Below are 22,157 nucleotides of genomic sequence, written 5' to 3'. Positions count from 1 at the left end.
GACAGGTATGGTAACTGACACATGTCACCAACATTACAAACAAACCCCATTTATTTACAATAATTTTAAATTGAGCAATACTTAGTGACATTGAAAAATAGAAATAAAACTTATATTTGTTAGGAACAAAGCAGAATTCTCGATCAGAAAGACCTATGACAAAACACATGATAGTCTGTCGTGTCATAATATCCAGTTTCATTTAGTTGAGCAAACATGGATATCTTTCATGTTGGCTATAAACATGCGAAAATCATGCTCCTGGTTGAAACATTCAGAGTGATCACAAACCCTCTTTGTCGCATATTTTCATTATTTTTAAGCATCATTTCAGTGATACAACACCTCCTGCATTTTCACTGATACCGCTGACAACATAATATAAGTAACAGCTACACTTTCAGAAATAGGGGGACAGTTGGAGTCTATTTCTGTCCCCCAAGGTACAATCTACACTAATGTACCCCTTAGGATTTATTATTGGACCTCAAGGTAACTATGTGTAACTTTTTAGAGCCAAGAAGGTACATATATGTTCCAAAGCAGGATATAAAGGGTCCAAATAAGTACCTTAGAGGGTACTGCCCCAGTGACAAGCCATTGTACCCCTAAAAGTACAACAATGTACTTTATTTTCTGAGAGTGTAAACAGCTTGTGTCCTATTTCGCTATTATGGAATATCTATGACTTTGCAATACCTGAAAAACTAAAACTAAATAAAAACTAAACTAAAACTAGTCAATTCCTCAAAATAAAACTAATGCTAAAACTACTTAAGCACTTGTAAAACTAAGACTAAACTGAAATAAAAAAAAGCAAACTGAACGACTCAATAAAAATTAATGAACATTTTCAAATTATAATAACTGTGCTGCGGAAAACACGAGATTCATAAAGTAGGCTAGTTAGAGACAAAACACTCGAGCCATGAAGACAAGCCAGCTGGGTTTTTGTCAAAAGAAAGCAACGGGATCTGGATACATCTCAAAAAAATGATTAAAAACGTGTGCACTGTTCAGGAGCAAGCACTTCGCACATCGTACAAATTCGCATTTCAAAATGCAAAAATACTCACACAGTTACAGAGGATCTTGTTTTACCCGCTGCTGTCACCATGACGAGAGAGAGCCTCTGCACTAATCTGCTGCAAATCAGATAAAAAACCTCAATCTCCAACACCACCATACCGAAGAGAATACAAAGGGACATAAATCAGCAGAAGGTAAGACGCATTAAGGCGAGTGACTATTATGCACTCCAACTAGATGAATCAACAGATGTATCTGATCATGCCATTCTGATTTTGATACACTTATCAAAAAGAAATCACACCCTCACGTTTCCCATTCATTTGCGTAGGCTATGATTTCAGCTCTGTTCTTGTTACATCTCAGTATTATGTTTATGCGTTTTATAGTTGTGCATTTTTTTATATTGAATGTACAATTTATAATTCAGTATTCGGTTCAGTGTTTGTTTTAGTGTTGTTAGGTTATGTCAGTTGCCCTTACTCTGGATTATGTTCATGTATTTATGTAGTGGTCCATTTTCATATTAATGTCATGGGAATAATTAATTTTGCACTTGATTAAGCATATGCATTGCATTTAATAAACTGATATTTTCCATTGTAAATACTTAATGTACAATCTTAACATGCCAGTATGTAAGCTGATTTACATTCACCGGCCACTTTATTAGGTACACCCATCCACCTGCTGTTTTGTGCCGTTATCTAATCAGCCAATCCCTTGACAGCAGCACAGTGCATAACATCTTGCAGATACAAATCAAGAGCTTCAGTTAATTTTCACTTCAAACATCAGAATGGGAAAAATTGTGATCACTGTGACTTTCACTATGGCATGGATGTTAGTGCCAGATGGAGTGGTTTGAGTATTTCAGAAACTACTGATTTCCTGGGGTTTTCACACACAACAGTCTCTAGAGTTTATACAGAATGGTGCGAAAAACAAAAAAAACATTGAGTGAGCGACAGTTCTGTGGGTGGAAACGCCTTGTTGATAAGAGAGGTCAGAGGAAAATGGAGAGACTGGTTCGAGATGCCAGGAAGGATATACTGTAGCAACTCATATAATCACTCTTTACAACCATGGTGAGCAGAAAAGCATCTTCGGCAATAGCAGAAGTCCACATTGGATTCCACTCCTGCCAGCCAAGAACAGGAATCTTACAATCAAGAACACGTTCCTATTAAAGTGGCCGGTGAGTGTATTTTCTGTTATCTGAGATAGTAAATGATTTTTATCTAACTTTATTAGGCTGATGCAATGGATAATTATTCGTATTAAAAACATTATTATCAAAATTAACATGCATCTCTTTGTTTACTTCCATATGATAAACAGCATTTGTGTAGTGTTGGGTCCTGACTTGATGTCTAACATAAAATGTTGGTCCTGAAGCAAAATCAATTGAGAACCTCTGATCTACATGACTATGATGCCACTGTTTTTTGTAGTTATCTGGACAGTACACACACACAGTATATTAATATTGTGATAAATTATATTGTAGTGCACTTTTTTGAGATATAGCAGGTATTGTCAGTACTTATTTTTAATGTTGCTTGATGCTGCTGTCATTCACAGTGTAGCAAGTAACAGATAAGAAGGCAAGCTGAAATATTAACTTTCTCTCCTTTTCCGTGTTTAATATTTAGTTAAACAGAAGAAAGATAATTGTTGATCTCATACTTTTCACAGGCGGCACGGTGGTGTAGTGGTTAGCGCTGGCGCCTCACAGCAAGAAGGTCCTGGGTTCGAGCCCCGGGGCCGGCGAGGGCCTTTCTGTGTGGAGTTTGCATGTTCTCCCCGTGTCCACGTGGGTTTCCTCCGGGTGCTCCGGTTTCCCCCACAGTCCAAAGACATGCAGGTTAGGTTAACTGGTGACTCTAAATTGACCGTAGGTGTGAATGTGAGTGTGAATGGTTGTCTTTGTCTATGTGTCAGCCCTGTGATGACCTGGCGACTTGTCCAGGGTGTACCCCGCCTTTCGCCCGTAGTCAGCTGGGATAGGCTCCAGCTTGCCTGCGACCCTGTAGAAGGATAAAGCGGCTAGAGATGATGAGATGAGATGAGATACTTTTCACACTAAAACACTAACAATCACAAATAATCATGATAAGATATAACATCAGCCAGGGCGGTACGGTGGTGTAGTGGTTAGCGCTGTCGCCTCACAGCAAGAAGGTCCGGGTTCGAGCCCCGTGGCCGGCGAGGGCCCTTCTGTGCGGAGTTTGCATGTTCTCCCCGTGTCTGCGTGGGTTTCCTCCAGGTGCTCCAGTTTCCCCCAAAGACATGCAGGTTAGGCTAAGTGGTGACTCTAAATTGACCGTAGGTGTGAATGTGAGTGTGAATGGTTGTCTGTGTCTATGTGTCAGCCCTGTGATGACCTGGCGACTTGTCCAGGGTGTACCCCGCCTTTCACCCGTAGTCAGCTGGGATAGGCTCCAGCTTGCCTGCGACCCTGTAGAACAGGATAAAGCGGCTAGAGATAATGAGATGAGATGAGATAACATCAGCCACCCCACGAGATAGAATGACATACAGAACTGCATACACACAGTATATAGGCATGTGTATACAATCAAAATTTTAGCAACATCAGCTTACAGATACTATTAATGTTCTAGTGTACAGCGTCCCTTTAAACATTTCTTCTTCTGCATGAAGAACATTCATAACTGCTGAATCAACTCTTCATAGACTCCTCCTTTTTTCTACAGAACTTTACTGGAGTTAACACAAGTCAAAACCTTTTATCTACTTCTTTAATGTTAGACCTTACCGCTTTTGTTGCATTTTTTTGTCTTTTTGAAAAGTTTGTTTTCAGTAAATGCGGCTGAAGCTTTTTTCAAAATGGCTCTCCAGCTCCATCCAGGAGAGGCGAAATGAAAAGGAAAAACAGGGTGATGAATGGAGGCCTGTCACATATGGAGCCCACTTCTAAAACCACAGCCATTACTATCTTGGTTTCCTTCCAGCAATGGTGGGTGTGTATGTATTTGTGTCTATGCACATGTTCATGTGTTTCAGTGTGTATGAGTGCGTGTTTGCGTGAAGAAGGGTATTAAAATCTGGTGTCATATCAATATTGTTCTGTATGCTCTCCATGACAACAGAATAAACTGTTGGTTTGATACACAGTGTTGGGCTTCACTTCTATTGACTGTAAAAGCACCATTGTATTTAGACAATATGTTTTTGAGCTTAAACACACTGCATCTCTGCCCTACAAGTGAGCTCCACTAGTAATCCAATTTTACGGGCATGATGGTAGTTATTATACATTCATTATCACATACTCACATTTTAGATTAACACTGTAGTCTACAATATATTTCTTTCTGAATATTATGCTGCATGCCATATTTTTCCATGCTTGTATGCAGGGGAGTGTGTCCACGTGAAGGACACAGGGTGGCAGCTGCCATCCTAAAATAAACCCCCAGATGCAAAAAACCAACATCTTAGCAAATGAAAACATCTTGAATATAATCAGTTTTATCTAGTATTTCCATTTTAAAGAATACAAGAAGTCAAATATAAGATTATCAGACCTTTTTCGAGACAATTTTACTAATTTCAAGATTGAAATAGTCTTGTTATTTTGGCTGATAATTTTGCTAATTTTAAACATTTACTTCTAGAAAGGAACAAAATTATCTGGATAATTTCACTAGCGCTTACAGAAAGGGGGGCATTCAAATAATTAAAGATTTTTAGATTTCTCCTCAATCATTTCTGAAAGGCAAATTTTATGTTGTAGGGTTTTTTTTTTTTTAAATCAAACATTTAAGGGGTCGTCTGGGGTACAAACTGGTTCCTGTAGAGTTTTACGTAATTTAATCAAGCCCCTTGACATTTGAACTATAGTGCAAATATAAGCCAATACATTCATTAAATGTTATTTTGTGTATATTCATTTAGCTTCAAGGAACAAATAAGATATTCTGTAAATACAAACTCATTACATTCTTTTAAAAAAACAAGATTCTGTTTGTCCCTCCTTCTTTTAATGAACCATACAACCCTTAGAAAAAAAATGTTTCAATAAAACCATAAAACTATCCAAAGAACCCTAGAGTATATATAAACATTTGGGTGGTGTCACGTTTTAGTGTGCTTTGGTCCCCGAGTTTTAAATGGACACACCACTGACAACAGTCACAATTCCTCCCTTTTCCTCTGTTTCCAAACTAGGGTCAAGCTGTGCCCCCAAACCAAACAGCACCTGCCCCCCCCCCCTCCCCCCCCCCATTTCTTTTTCCAGTCAAAATGCCATTGTCTTAAATAAAGATGATCAGCAAATTAATTGTTATATTCATGTTTGTGTTATTGCTACGCTGATCAGTGAGTCCAGTAAGACAGCTGAAAGAGGGCAGGCGGTTATAGATAGAGGGAGGGATGGAGGGCTGTTCTGTAGGTTTGGGCAGAAACAGACTGGCCATGTAGTCTCCTTGATTCAGGAGATGGTTCTGTCTGGGTTTTACTCAACATCATGCTTGCCTGGCTACACGGAATGTAGGATCTCTCAGATGCACAATGTGGCAGGTAATAAATAAATAAAGACTGAATTGGAATCACATTTCAGATCTGCTTTAACTCCTTACCTACTCTGCGCCACCTCCCTGAGCTGCTGCCTGCAACACACAGCTGTTTATTGATAAGCCGTTATTAATTATGATGTTAAAATGAGACAGCACACTCAGGCACCCCCTGCTGATGTTTGGCTGCATGGCTAATGAGCCAAATTAGATAATGAGGGGGGCCGAGGCGTGCCATGTACCCTCCACAGGATGATGAGGGGGAGTGAAGTGGAGCAGAGATACAGGGTAGCAGAGAGGGGAAGTGTGAAGCAGAGGGGAGACATGGTGGGAGGGAGAGTTTAGCTGGCACCACGGCTCTCTGTGGCTTTTTCACCAAGACCCTGAAGAGGCCTGTAATTAAGAGCACTGTAATCAAGCAGCCTCTTTGTCTGTACGTACATGTATGTGTGAAATGGTGAGCTTTAGATAGTGTCATTTTGCAGTACTCTCAATGACACAGATCTGTTTTAGATTGGTAGAGTCTCTCTCTCTCTCTCTCTCTCTCTCTCTTTTACATAACAGTAGTCTCAGCTTTAAATAAATCAGTTGTTCATTCACATACAGTGATATAATAAATCCTAGTCACAAGCAGGATTTTTTCTAAATAATCCTTTTTTATTCTAAATATAGTAGTTGACATTAGCAAGTCTGAATTATGTTATTTTGGGATTCCAACTGTTGCTCATGATTTAATGGTGACTCATGCTGCCCACACTATTCGTGTGGTGTTCAGTGCGCAGGCAGTTTTGTGGAGAGAGTGCATTAATGTAATGTAAGTGATCAAACAGCATTGTAGTGTGTAAGATAATGTGTAAGAGAGATAGAGAAGGAGATATTATTTAGATAGAGAGGGCTATAGTTTCTAGTTGTGTAAGGGAACAAAGGGGATGTTGTGGATGCCGCCCAAAAGCCAGCATTTCTCATTCCTGCCCTGACTGCTCACTGAGCCATTTCCTGTTTTGACCTGAAATCTTTATTTAGAACCACCCCTCTGCTCACCACTCTCCTCCTCACTCATGACACAGAGAGATGGGCAGAAAAACTCAGCTTCACACCAGCTCATATCCCTTCCAAAACAAGTCTTTGGCAGGGACTTCTTGTTGACACTTCTAGTGGTTGCACCAGTCTAAATTTCAAGATATACTTACATATTGGAGCAAAGTGACACTACTCTATTATTGTAGAACTTCATTTCTATCATCAGGCAGTGTTTTCTCAAACGAAGTTGCTGAATAACTGTAACAAGTTAGCGCCTGAGCATGCTTCCTTTAATCTGACCATACTGGAAAAAGTGAAAGCCCATTCAGTGGCTTTCACCACCTCAGCAGCAGATACTAGAGTGAAGCTGGACTCACACTGTGTGCACTATGTGTAGCTGTTCTGAATAAACTAAATGAACATGCAGCTGATTCAGAATGTTTTTTCTGTATGATTGGAGGCAATGATACATCAAACAGCTGAACTCATTTGAATGAGCAGTATAGGTTTCCCATTAAAACAATCTGATTGCTCAATATCCATAATAATTCATATCCATGAAATTTAAAGCGAGGACTGTCAATGAGTTTGACACAAGTTTAAAGGGGTAAAGAAGCAAATCATTGTCTCTGATTTGCAAGCTATGACTTGTTGCTGGCAATGGAGCTTTGCATGGTTCTGTAGATGAGAGTTGCAGCACTCCTTGTTCTTGAACTCTTTATTTCAGATTTAGGGAGCTGGGCACCAAAAGGTTTTCCTCAGGCTGGAAAACAAACAACATATGGAAACAACACAAAGCCTTTCTTGGACTGTATTCTGTCCCATTTTTAATTGAATTTTGAAAACAACAGCAACAACAACAACATTTGACAAGAATAAATGTAAATTTAACCTGTCAGACAGATATGTTGTGTGGTACTGAGACATAGCAAAGAAGAGTGACTTACTGTCCACGACTCAGGGACTCAGCTCGGTTATCTTTATGGCCTTGGAGAATAAGCACATAGTCCACTTGCAATACAGGATTGCCTTATTTAGTCTTTTCCCTGTATTACAAAATAATAACAAATTATGTAAGATAATAACGTCTTTCCCTTCAAATAATTTTCTTTATGAGATCAACATTTGAATTAACAGACTGACACTTCAAGAGTACAACTCGTGTATGTTTGTATGGATGTTTAAAGACTTACACTAATATGGCAAAGGTTTGTGGACACCTGACCTTGACACCCATAGCTGAGCCTTCCCCAAACTGTTGCCACAAAGTTGGAACCACACAATTGTATAGGATGTCTTCATATGCTGGAAACAAGAGACCTAGTCCAAACCTGTTCCAGCATGACAGTGCCCCTGTGCACAAAGCAAGGTCCATGAAAACATGGTTTACCAAGATTGGCATGGAAAAACTCCTGTGGCCTGCACAGAGCCTGGACTTCAAGCCCACTGAAAACCTTTGGGATGACCTGGAATGCCAACTGCACCTCAGGTCTTCTCACTCGCCATCAGTGCCTGACCTCATTAATGCTCTTGTGGCTGAATGAGTAAATCCCCACAGCCACATTCCAAAATTGAGTAGAAAGCCTTCCCAGAAGAATGGAGGTTATTATAACAGCAAAGGGGGAAAATTTGGAATGGGATGTTACACACATATGGGCATGATGGTCAGGTGCCCACAAACCTTTGGATATATTCAGCCATGGGAAAAAGAAAGTATACCCTCCTTTAACTCTATATTCATAAATAACAATAGCGTGGTCTAGACCAAATTCTATAAACAAACAAATAACATCAGATGACAACAAAAATGCAACAGATTTCAAGATGTAGTCATTTTGTTAAACAAAAAGTTCAGAAACCAGAAAAAATAAATACACCCTATAATTCAGTAACATATAGAACCACCTATAGCAACAATAACTTGAAGTTAATGTCAAGTAAACATCATTTTAGGACATTTTGGCCCACTCTTCTTTACAACATTGTTTCAGTTTGTTGATGTTTGAGGACATGTGTTTATGCACAGCTCTCTGAAGATCCCACTGCAGCATCTCAGTGGGGATAAGATCTGGATTTTGACTTGGCCAACTCCAACACCGTATTTATTTATTTATTTATTTATTTATTAGCCATTCAGGTGTTGATTTGCTGGTGTGCTTGGGATCATTGTCCTGTTGCATGACAAAATTTCGACCCAGCTTAAGCTGCTGGACAGATGGCCTCAAATTTGTCTCAGAAATAGTATGGTATAAAGTGCAGTTCTTCATTGTCTCCATGATTGCAAGTTTCCCAGGTCCAGTGGCTGCAAAACAAGCCCAAATCATCACCCCTCCGCCACTAGGTTTGAAAGTAGGTATGAGGTGTTTTTGGTGTTATGCTGTGTTTGGGTTTCACCAGACATAGTGCTGTACATGATGGCTAAACATCTCCACCTTGATCTCTTCAGTACAAAGGATAGTGTTCCAGAAATGTTATGGTTTGTTCAGATGCAATTTTGAAAACCTAAGTTGTGTTGCTGTATTCTTTTTGGAGAGAAGGGGCTTTTGTCCTAGCTACCCTTCCACAAAAGCCATACTTGTTCAGTCTTTTTCAGATTGTGCTGTCATAAACATAAACATGTCATGTGACCTACAGGCCTCTGCTTACAGAGGCCTGTAGGTCACATAATGTAGCTCTTGTTTTTTTTTATATATATCTCTGAGCATTAAACAGTCTGACCTTGGACGGAATTTGCTGGGATTCCCATCCCTGGGAAATTGGCAACTGTCTTGAAGGCTGCATTTGTTAAAAAAGTCTTTCTCACTGTAGAATGTTACATTTCAAGTTGTTTGGAGATGGCCTTATAACCCTTCCCAGATTGATGAGCAGCAACAGTTGCTTCTCTAAGGCTTTGGCTGATGTCCTTTCTTCTTCGCATGATGTAGACACACACCTCAGTGCTCCAGAGCACCAATCTGCCAGAAGTGCTGGTTTTAAAGAGAAAGTCACACTTCTTGATGATTAATCTTGCACATCTCATTAGTAACACCTGGCTACTAATTATTCTTTTAAAGACTGTTGAAGTAGGAAGGGTGTACTTATTTTTTCCTACCCGGTTTCTGAATGTTGGTTTACTTCTTTGGAAAAAATGACTACATATGTTTGAAATATGTTTTGAAATATGTTTTGTGGCGTGTGTGTTTTATCGCCTGAGGTTATTTGTTTCTAGAAGTTGATGAGGACCACACAATTAGGCCCTGATAAATAAAACCATAGAATTGAAGGATAGTGTACTTTCTTTTTCCCATGACTGTAATGTATATTTTTCCCCATAAGTAGTAGTGGATAAAATTAATGAGAGATTGAATTACCCAAAAGGTTTTTTTTCCTCATGAGCATCACTGTTTTCATATAATTTTTTTTTTAAGTTAGGCCACAGATCCCTCTGATAATGCAATTGGTGCAGGATTTGTTCCTCTAACTTTAAGGTATACATAGCTTAGTATCTTAATTCTGGTGACTTGACAGCCACATAGCCACATAAGCTACTTTGTGACCAATAGGGAAAGGGATCTTGAACCAGTTCTGTTCAGGATTCTTGAAACCTTGGTGCCAACTAGTAAACCAGCTCATGTTTTCACCAATTTTGAGTAAAGCCATTGTAATCAGGGATGCATCATGAATGAAGGGTGTTGCACAATACACAGCGGAAGTAAACAGTAATAGCAAGATGATGGAGCGCATTGATTACCTGCAAGCTTTTGTTCTGTTATTGCAGATATTTGTTTCTTTCCATTTTTTCTGAAAATGTAATATTTTCCAATGCGTTGTCCGTTGCTGCGCTCTGCTTCCTTTTCAAACTAATGGCATGTCAACTGATGTTGTCATGGTTCACACTAAAAACAGCTATCTTTTGGTTCCAGCTGGGAATCAACTTTTCAGGTTCTGAACCAATTTATTTTTGATCTCTGAATGGTTCAAAATTTGGTGTGCAAACCAGAATGGAACCCATTCCCTGTTGGTGGAGAAGGGGTAAATATGACAAAATTGTGCCCTCATTGTGCCGTACTGATTTAGTTGCTTGTGCCTGTCTATACTGTTCATTTGTGTCAATCACACAACACTGTCTCATCTAAAGTCATCCAGGGTCAGGCATACCCACTCATCCACTCACACATCAACCACATGCTCATTTACATTTATTCTTTTTGGCAGACATACAACTGAGATAAGATACAACACATTCATGCTGCTAAGCAGCTGAGGGATGAGGGTCTCTTTCAAAGGTCCAGCAATGGCTCTCTGGCCATCCTGGGATTCTTCCACAGACTAGCATAACCACTAAGTTACCACTGGAAAAGCCAACAGTGCTAATCAAGGTCTTTAAAATGTGTCCTTCTCTGTCCCTGAGCTGTGTAGATGCTGATATATTTGTATATATTTTAAATGAATGAAAACTTTCTTTGGTTTTGGACCATTAGCCCCCCTTTTAAGACACTGATAATGGAAGGTCAAACAGCATTAATATTGTGCAATATCCTGACCTAGTATAGATTTCCAGCACTTTAAAAAGAAGGCTAGCTAGGTTTCAGAGTGGTGCTCTGGGTGGGAGAGAAAGCATTATAGTCTCTCCTCTGCCAATCAGAGCAACACTAGCCAGTTGCAGGTGTCTGTGAGCTTATTTATGCAAAACAGGGTAGACTGTGCTTTCCTCCAAGTGTGTTACACTGCCCTGTGATGCAGCATGAGCAGCAGTTCTAAAAGATGTGGAGTTTGGCTTCACATGTCTCCAGTGGTTAAATTGGCTTTTGTAAGGAGGGGGAGCCCTTCTTCACTCACAGTGGTCAGTACCTCTCAAAACATTTTTATTTATCGCACCATCAGTTTAATACATATTTTATCAACTTATGGCCTACTTATTTATATCTCACATCAATGTACATATTGGTAACTTATTAAGCCTACGTTTCACCATCAATCTACACTGTAATTTGTAAAACTTATTCACAATATACACCACCAATTCACATATTAGCAATAGTTATTTACATCTCATCAATCTACACTATTATTTGCATTACTTGTTTACATCTCACGCCATCAATTCACATATTAACAATAGTTCTTTATATCTCACACCATAAATCTACAGCAATCAAGTCAATTGTTTGCTAAACTTACTTACATGTCACAACATCAAACCACATATCAGTAATAGCCAGTCATTACAATTTAATTTACAACTTTCCAAATAGGACTTAGATCAAGTTTCTCCTGCCTTTCCTGTCTCTGTCTACATGCTCCCGGGGAGACTCCCAGAGTGTCCAGGAGACTAGGGATGTCTGAATCGTTTAATTTTGTTATTTAGTCTAGTCTTAGTACCCCACAGCAACCTCATAACTCTGGCCGACCAAAGCAACATTGGATTGGGAATCGAGCGTGCTAGCCAATGGAAAAGTCCAGGCTGCCAGTTCTCACTATCACGAGGGAGGTTTGCTAACATTCCATGCGCAAAGATAGGTTAGCTGGCATTTATTAAATTAGCTAACTCAATTTTCTGATATTTACCTAAAAGCTAAAAACACAGAAAACAGCTACAACTTAGTAAATGAAGATAAAATATGATAGAACTACAGACAAAAAGATCTGAACTTCAGCAAACGGAGGTGTGAATTTTTCGACTAACATCCTATGTCTGTCAGTGTTAGCTAACGTTACTTATGTCATCTGCTGCACTAGTATATTTTCCCTGAGGTTTCTCAACTAAAGACAAAATAAACAAAAGAACCATGACTTACCTCTGTCTACTTTGCTAAGGCATCGTGTTTAACAGATAGTTACAACTTCGTATGACATAAGTCCTCATAAAATATAAAGTATGACAGACTGATAAAAAACAGTGGCGCCAATTTCTCGAGCTGAAGTCCATTAATGTTAACATTAAACGTATGATGATGCTGTGTGATGTCACACATTCTTGCAGCGCATGTGCAGTCAGTGATAATTCCAATGAAAATGTTTTTTTAAAAATTGATGGGTGTAATTCACTTTAGCTTATTTTTTTGCTGTCTAAATCATTATTGACGAACTCTCATATTGATGGTGTTTTTAGAATAGATGAAAATGAATAAAAGTATTATATTATTATAAACACTGAAGCAGAGGGAGCTCAGCTCCTGCTGGCTGTACTGCCGAGGCAAGGAGGCGGAGCTGAGCTCCAGAGGGCTCCGGCCCAATTTAATCTCTGCATGTCTCGTAGAAAGAACATGTTTGCCCTACCCAAACATCCACTTGGTACATTTGTCATGTGATGGGGAGAGTTAGCTGATGGGTGGGAATTGGCAAGACCAAATGGGGGGTGTGGGGGGTTAAAAATGAAAAAGTAGGCAATCAAAAACTCATGGTGGCATGCAAACCTACTTCGGACTGTACAAGTAGATTTTGTTCCCCAAGGCACACTGTAACTGAACCCTCAGAAAAGTGGTTCCTTAAAGCATATATGCAGAACCATGGCCTCACTTTTTGTTTATAAATGTCTTGAGACCTCAAGAATGGCACAGAAATAGTTTTAAGTGTTAACAATAAATCTAATATAGTAATTTTTATGATTAAAGTGATTCATATAGGTAGCAGTCTGAGTGAATGACCTTGACGTTCGTGACGTCACAGCAGGAAGTCTATCTGTCTCATCGCCATTTCAGCTATACTAAAACACAGAGCTGACTGCAACTCCGATCCTCCATTTTGAGCTAATTTATCACCATGCCACGTAGATGTGTTGCTGGCGGGTGCAGCAACATGACAGAAGGTGTATTTATGTTGCATTCTTGGCCCAAGAATGTTCAAACTGCAAAGATTTGGGCGTGTTTTGTGAGAAGTTCACGGGCACATTGGGTGCCTACAAAGTGGTCTCTCCTCTGCTCTGCACATTTTACTGAAGATTTGTACAAGACCTCTGATCTGTTGAGGAGCATTGGCTATAAGCCCATATTGAAAGAGGGTGCAGTACCAACAATTAAAGGAAAATAAAACTATAAGAAAAGGAAAGTAAGTTCAGTTGCACCAGTTCTCCTGGAGTGCGAGCCGACGGTTGTTGCTAAAACCCAGGATGGAACGGGACATATTATTGCTCGGGCAGTGACCTCCCCGCGGATGTTGCTAAAACCGGTGACATCCCGTCCTGTCCCAGGTTTTAGTAATTGCCTGAGCCGAGCAGTAATGGCAGAGTACTCAGTATGGAGAAAATGGAGAATGAGTGGACCAGCCGTCTGATTTCTCCGGTGGATATGCTTGCCTCAGCAGCAATATCTTGCCCTTACGTGGAAGAAGCGAATGAAAGGAGAACTGAACAAACAACTGATATTCAGATTGTTTCAAAACAATCGGCCATAAGATCAGCCTTCAAGAAGCAAGAACACAGACGGGTAAGATGCGACTCTCATTTGGATACAAAACAACAAAAACAACAACACTCATTGTTTACCTGCATTTAGATTAATACATGTAACTTGTATTGTGTATTGAAGTTACCGGTATAAGATTATTTAATTTACTTCAGAATGTGATTGTCTCAGTTCATCTGATTATTTAATTAGCCTTTTACTTTTTATCAGTGAAAATGCATGCATGTACATGTATGTTGCATGAGTTATAACACCTATCCTGTTTTAATGAGATTCAACCCACAATCAGTGAAGTCAAATCAGTCTTAGTTGAGCAAGTCGGTAACAGTATTTCTTACTTTCACCATGAATTTTTATTTATATGACTTTGGTCTATAGCTGTAAAAGGCCTCAGCCTTAAAACCGGTTCCCGCTGTGACGTCACACACTCAGGGCTGGCTGACTCAGCAGGGCAGCTCAAATGCCAACTTTGTGGTCAATTTTAACTCTCAAAAATATATATTTCAATTCCCATTTATGCAGCATACAAGAGTCAAGGATGGAGATACTATCCACTCAGAAATTTATTTAAAAATAAAGGTTCTGCGTATCTCATTTAAGGTCTAACATAGATAAGGAGAAGGGGATCTGTGTTTTTAGGGACAACAACCTTACAACTCACAAAAAACTCACAAAACCCCTCTATTTGACAGTAAATTAAATTAAAATTGGTAGTTTATTTTAGCTAGATGTGTACATTAATCTGGCGACACGGTGGTGTAGTGGTTAGCACTGTCGCCTCACAGCAAGAAGGTCTGGGTTCAAGCCTAGCGGCCGGCGAGGGCCTTTCTGTGTGGAGTTTGCATGTTCTCCCCGTGTCTGCGTGGGTTTCCTCCAGGTGCTCCGGTTTCCCCCACAGTCCAAAGACATGCAGGTTAGGTTGATTTGTGGCTCTAAATTGACCGTAGGTGTGAATGGTTATTTGTCTCTGTATTAGCCCTGTGATGACCTGACGACTTGTCCAGGGTGTATTCCTTTCGCCCATAGTCAGCTGGGATAGGCTCCAGCTTACCTGCAACCCTGTAGGACAGGATAAGCGATAATGAATGGATGGATGGGTGTACATTAATCTACTATAATCACAGGTCATAGTTACGTGTTTACTGAGCTTCACTGCATATTGAACTGAAAGAATCCTGGTGTCCCATCCAGGGTGCATTCCTGGGATAGGTTCCAGACCCACTACTAACTTCATCCGAATAAAGTAGTTTCAGAAAATAGATGAATGAATGAATGAATGAATGAATGAATCTAATCATGACATGTGGCTCACTTTGATTATTCCAACATAGAAAACAAGTGTGGGGATTTATATTTTTTAGGGAAAACAACCTTTATATCACACAATTTTAGGTACAAATTGGTATCAAATTAATTGATATAAACCCACAAAAAAATTTACAAACTTGATGGCTCAAATGACCCCTCAATTTGACACCCTGGTTTGATCCAATAGCCTGTTTTTCACTGTAGCCATAAATTCTTCTCTCACATGACTTGACCTGTGTTGAAAATGCTTTTCCGTGTCTTGTTCTCTACACTTTCTATTCTATAAGAACTAATTTGCACCCAAGTTTAAAAAATGGAACGAGTAAAAATACTGCTTTTTTCATGTGGCATTGGTAACAATATCTGATTTATGCCCTCAGTTCATCTGAATCATAGGTTTTTGTCACTTTTATCACTTTCTTTGCTTGTTCATGAATAACTTACTCATTTCAATCAATCCTTGTGGGGTTTCACAAAATGGATGCTTTTCCAATGATAATCTTCTTCTTCGCTGGCTAATTTTATTGTTGCCACATACCACACAAGACAGTGTAGTTGTTCATGTGGTAAACTGCAGGGCAGCCCTAAAGGTTAGAGAAGCAGCCTTGAGCTCAAAGGGTTGTTGGTTTGATTCCCTAGACCAACAGACAATCCATGGCTGAAGTACCTTTGAGCAAGGCACCTAACCCCCAACTGCTCCTCAGGTGCTGTGTGTGTGTGTGTGTGTGTGTGTGTGTGTGTGTGTGTGTGTGTGTGTGTGTGTGTGTGTGTGTGTGCTCGTTGTACGTCACTCTGGATAAGTGTCTGCTAAATGCCTGTAATGTAATGGTAAACTAGACAATCAGGAACTGTAGCATGCCCCATGCAGTGCTTATACATGCCATGTGGTGGCAGTTTAGCTTGTTTATATCAGTAAAGGCTACTGGTGTATTTTTTTTACTGGTTGCTGAAGATGAAAATATAGACAGAACATAGTTACAGAAAGGAGAGAGAGAGATAGAGAGACCTGTGATCTAGGCTTTATAATATAATTATAATATCTGTGACAAACTGTAAACTGGCATTTATTACAATAGGTGAAGCATTTTTAGTGAATATAGTTGATTACGGTATTAAGAAAAGAATAGAATTGGAACCTGGTGTGGACTGATCAGGAACCAGGGGTGAATGTAGTAGGTTAGAGGGGAGAGAGAGAGAGAGAGAGAGAGAGAGAGAAGTTCTGTAATGTCTTATTTATTAATTAAAATATCTGTGACAAACTGTAAACTGGCATTTATTACAATAAGTGAAGAGTATTTAGGGAATATAGTTGATTATGGTATTAAGAAAAGAAAAGAATTGGAACCTGGTGTGGACTGATCAGGAACCAGGGGTGAATGTAGTAGGTTAGAGGAGAGAGAGAGAGAGAGAGAGAAGTTCTGTAATTTCATTCATTCATCTCATTATCTCTAGCCGCTTTATCCTGTTCTACAGGGTCGCAGGCAAGCTGGAGCCTATCCCAGCTGACTACGGGCGAAAGGCGGGGTACACCGTGGACAAGTCGCCAGGTCATCACAGGGCTGACAGACAACCATTCACACTCACATTCACACCTACGGTCAATTTAGAGTCACCAGTTAACCTAACCTGCTGGTCTTTGGACTGTGGGGGAAACCAGAGCACCCGGAGGAAACCCATGCGGACACGGGGAGAACATGCAAACTCCGCACAGAAAGGCCCTCACTGGCCATGGGGCTCGAACCCGGACCTTCTTGCTGTGAGGCGACAGCGCTAACCACTACACCACCGTGCCGCCCCTTTCTGTAATTTCTTATTTATTAATTTAAATATCTGTGACAAACTGTAAACTGGCATTTATTACAATTGGTGAAGCGTTTTTAGCGAATATAGTTGATTACGGTATTAAGAAAAGAATAGAATTGGAACCTGGTGTGGACTGATCAGGAACCAGGGGTGAGAGAGAGAAGTTCTGTAATGTCTTATTTATTAATTAAAATATCTGTGACAAACTGTAAACTGGCATTTATTACAATAAGTGAAGAGTATTTAGGGACTATAGTTGATTATGGTATTAAGAAAAGAAAAGAATTGGAACCTGGTGTGGACTGATCAGGAACCAGGGGTGAATGTAGGAGGTTAGAGGAGAGAGAGAGAGAGAGAGAGAGAGAGAGAGAAGTTCTGTAATGTCTTATTTATTAATTAAAATATCTGTGACAAACTGTAAACTGGCATTTATTACAATAAGCGAAGAGTATTTAGGGAATATAGTTGATTACGGTATTAAGAAAAGAATAGAATTGGAACCTGGTGTGGACTGATCAGGAACCAGGGGTGAATGTAGGAGGTTAGAGGAGAGAGAGAGAGAGAGAGAGAGAGAGAGAGAGAGAAGTTCTGTAATGTCTTATTTATTAATTAAAATATCTGTGACAAACTGTAAACTGGCATTTATTACAATAAGCGAAGAGTATTTAGGGAATATAGTTGATTACGGGGCGGCACGGTGGTGTAGTGGTTAGCGCTGTCGCCTCACAGCAAGAAGGTCCTGGGTTCGAGCCCCGGGGCCGGCGAGGGCCTTTCTGTGTGGAGTTTGCATGTTCTCCCCGTGTCCGTGTGGGTTTCCTCCGGGTGCTCCGGTTTCCCCCACAGTCCAAAGACATGCAGGTTAGGTTAACTGGTGACTCTAAATTGACCGTAGGTGTGAATGTGAGTGTGAATGGTTGTCTGTGTCTATGTGTCAGCCCTGTGATGACCTGGCGACTTGTCCAGGGTGTACCCCGCCTTTCGCCCGTAGTCAGCTGGGATAGGCTCCAGCTTGCCTGCGACCCTGTAGAAGGATAAAGCGGCTAGAGATAATGAGATGAGATGAGTTGATTACGGTATTAAGAAAAGAAAAGAATAGAATTGGAACCTGGTGTGGACTGATCAGGAACCAGGGGTGAATGTAGGAGGTTAGAGGGGAGAGAGAGAGAGAGAGAGAGAGAAGTTCTGTAATGTCTTATTTATTAATTAAAATATCTGTGACAAACTGTAAACTGGCATTTATTACAATAAGCGAAGAGTATTTAGGGAATATAGTTGATTATGGTATTAAGAAAAGAATAGAATTGGAACCTGGTGTGGACTGATCAGGAACCAGGGGTGAATGTAGGAGGTTAGAGGGGAGAGAGAGAGAGAGAGAGAGAGAGAAGTTCTGTAATGTCTTATTTATTAATTAAAATATCTGTGACAAACTGTAAACTGGCATTTATTACAATAAGCGAAGAGTATTTAGGGAATATAGTTGATTATGGTATTAAGAAAAGAATAGAATTGGAACCTGGTGTGGACTGATCAGGAACCAGGGGTGAATGTAGGAGGTTAGAGGGGAGAGAGAGAGAGAGAGAGAAGTTCTGTAATGTCTTATTTATTAATTAAAATATCTGTGACAAACTGTAAACTGGCATTTATTACAATAAGCGAAGAGTATTTAGGGAATATAGTTGATTACGGTATTAAGAAAAGAATAGAATTGGAACCTGGTGTGGACTGATCAGGAACCAGGGGTGAATGTAGGAGGTTAGAGGGGAGAGAGAGAGAGAGAGAGAGAACTTTGAATTGAACTGAATCGAAATGAATGAAATAGAATTAAACTGAGAGAAAGAGTGTATGAGAGTGCTTTGGGAGGACTGGGTGGAAGCCCGGTGCCCACGCAGGGCTGTGCTGTATCGGATAGGGGCGGAGTGTTCAGAGGCGGTGTGTGTGTGTTCAGAGGCGCTGTGTGTGTGTGTGTGTGTCCGACCAGCAGTGAGCGCCGCACAGCAGTCTCACTCTACGTCACACCTCTCCGACAGCTACTGTGCTGAGCGCTGTTCTCTGTGCCTCCGCCGTCCTACAACTGGCTGCCGATGTTTTTCCCCTCGCAGTCTCTCGCCACTCGATCCGCTGAGCGACCGCAGACGGTCCTTTTCTCCGCTGTGTGCCAGGCTCGTGTGTGATATCTCCTCTCAGACCTCAGCTTCGTCGCTGCCCGTGGCTCCACTTGGAAGTAGCGCTGTCGACATTTAAGCGATCTCTTTCCCCCATGCTTCATTTTAAAGCGCCACTCGACCTGGCCGTGGTGAGTAACGTTAGCTCTGACACGAAACCGCAACTGAAACACTGTAACTCGTCTGGCACACTGACTTTACTGCTTTACACGCTGATATATTCCAGTGTTAACTTACACACAGCCTGCGTGCCACTGAGAGAAAGCCAGTAATAATGTATTCGGGGTATTGTTGTCTGGTCCTTGTCGTCTCCTTCTTGTCTCTCTGTAAAGTTCAGCAGCTCGACTTTTCCTCTCACAGCAGCCTCCTCATCATGTCCACCACAGAGATGAGCTTTAAACTGCCTCTACACGCTTCTGTTCGTGACTTCTGCTAGTTTTGGAAGTTCGCATATCGACATATACTAGGCTATGTCTCTCACTAGGAGTGTGCGATATGGCAGAAAAGATTGTATCACAATACCTGAAGACATGTTCATGCTACACGATATATCATCTTGCTAACAGGGGCAGCAAAACAGTAGACCTAATGCTGCATAGGAGTTTTCTGATACCTTCGTTTAATATCTAATATTTAATAATTTACAAAAATATAACCTAATCCAATGTCCAGTCAGCTGCTCGGTATTGAGGTGAGCAGTGGTATATCCTGTAAAAGTACTAACAGTACCTGCGATATATCAGAGAAGTGGACCTGTATTGTTCTGTAACTTATAACAGTATCATCTATTTAATTTTTATACACGTAGGCTATTATTTAAACGATCCTAAAGGTCATACACAATAATATAGTTGGTATTGGCTTAATAGTATACCGTAAGTAACGGAAAGTTAATAGTACAGTATTTCTTCCATATTGTCAGTAAGGTGGACTGTTACTACTAACGGTGGTCTTTTCTTCAGAAATGCTGCTTCGGGGGTCACCTTTTCATCATACACTTACTGCTAAGCGCTTAAATGAAGTGTCATTTGTTTTCAGACAAATTCCTACCTTGAAGAGATATATCAATGCTGGGGTAGCATGTTAGGATAATGCTGAGTGAATATAGCTGTGGTATTTGACTGAGAGTGCCATTTGGCAGGTGACTGGAAAAGAAAATAGCCGGTGACCTGCTTCAACTGTTAGCTGGAGCTTAAATTTAGAATGCATGCAAGAAAAGGCCTAGGGCTGAAACACAGTGTTTGGAGAAGAGTTGAGCTTCTGTTCTCTCTTTTTTGTCCGTATTGTCTGTTTACTGCAGAATTGTTGAATTACTTTTTTGCTATGTAAGCATAAGCAAATGAGTATTCCATAGTGTTCCATGTATATGGTTTTGGCCTTTTGGGTTCACGTAGAGCGGGATATCTCAAGACCTTTGAAAGAAAATCAGCAAAATTTACAACTGCGGTCTACAGTACTCTAATGAGTCTCCTTGTAAGACATAGGCAGTGTCCAAAGGACACTTACATGCATACATGCGCTCTCTCTCTCTCTCTCTCTCTCTCTCTCTCTCTCTCTCTCTCTCTCTCTCACACACACACACACACACACAGTAAATTCAGTAGAGATCAAGGTCCAGTTAGATCTGCTTCTGAATGTTCACGTTGGAAAAGATTATATCCACTACCATTATTCACGTCCAACTTTTTTTGTCTTGTTTATGATACAGTGCTGTACAGTAGTGCTGTAGTACAATACAGAACTGTATCAAGATGTATGTGAATCTCCCCTTGCCATTTTGCCCTCATGTAGCATAAGAATGTAGTTATGTGCAGCTTGTTTGTGTTTAATAATGTTTAGCGTGTGTGTGTGTGTGTGTGTGTGTGTGTGTGTGTGTACCACTGTAGTAAGACCCAAGCATGCTAATGTAGGATGGGCCAGGCATGATTTGCCAAGGCTAATTGACATGCAGCAAGGTCATTTAAGTTAATGCAGAACATGTAGGCAGCTTTCACATCTTGACTTGCTGGATTCAGTTAGTCCAGTGCAATATGCAGCATTCCCGAAATCAACATATCCATGTACCGTTAGTCCATTGTGTGGGTATAAGTGCTTCTTTTGTGCGGCGTGTAGGCCCTCAAATCAAATCATACTGCAGACTCTCTTTAAACACTTTGGCATTTCTTTGCAAAGAAAAATAAAGGATCTACTTGCCCAAGACAGGCCTTCCTTAAAGTTACCCTCTTAAAATATTTTAGTAATTTGCTCGATATTCTTATTAGTAATCAGAACTCATAAACCTGTATAGACATCTTTGCATTAACTGCTTATCAGTAAAATTTATTGCAAAACAGTAAGATCCTTTGGAAATGAAGTCAGTGTGCTTTCTGGATTTTCTTAAGCCAGTAATCTTTATTGCTGCTAGTTTGATTGTATTTTTCCTGAACCAGAGTGTAAGCGTGTCTTACACCCCCACACACACATCAAGCCTTTGGCCCCTCTCGTCAAACCGGTTTAAAGCGTTCTTCTCTCTGCCAGCATTTAACTCTCCAAGCTGAAGACTAGAGTTCATGGAATCTAAACTCAGTTCACTTTTGAACTACTTTCAGTTTTGATGCATTGTCTTAGAGCAGTATTCAGCGCCGTTTGTGAAAAAGAAAATATACCTCAGAAGACGTTTGAAATGCCTCAATTACAAGATTGTGTTTTTTAAGCATTACTGCATTATAAATCTCACAGAAAGTCTTCTTCAAGGCATGTGCAAATCCCACAGCACACACCCGTAATATGCACAAGTGTAGTCTTATACAGAGTGATGTATGGTACATTAATTTCTTCTCTAGTCTGCATGGTGGGGGCTGTTCAGTGAGTTCTCTAGTTGCTGATGACGTAAAGCTGCGCTGCAGTCTGCACGCTGCTGTCTCACTGCACAT

General features: G+C 40.3%; 1 protein-coding gene across 8 annotated transcripts in view; it reads left to right on the top strand.

Moving 5' to 3' along the window:
• Positions 1-22,157, top strand: part of sertad2b (SERTA domain containing 2b) — a 62,333-nt gene that overhangs the window by 26,906 nt on the left and 13,270 nt on the right. For 4 of the 8 annotated variants that reach the window (XM_060926146.1, XM_060926141.1, XM_060926138.1 and 1 more), the window contains exon 1: positions 19,021-19,376. The exons of 3 other annotated variants lie outside the window; for them this stretch is intronic. The gene's annotated coding sequence lies outside the window, so the exon portion shown is untranslated. Of the gene's footprint in view, positions 1-3,852; positions 4,013-19,020; positions 19,377-22,157 lie in introns of those variants that run through there. One more of the 8 variants, XM_060926139.1, reaches the window with a different exon arrangement.

The sequence above is a fragment of the Neoarius graeffei genome, chromosome 7, assembly GCF_027579695.1.
Source record: "Neoarius graeffei isolate fNeoGra1 chromosome 7, fNeoGra1.pri, whole genome shotgun sequence".
Classification (NCBI taxonomy): Eukaryota; Metazoa; Chordata; class Actinopteri; order Siluriformes; family Ariidae; genus Neoarius; species Neoarius graeffei.
This window is presented reverse-complemented; position numbering and strand designations above follow the sequence as displayed.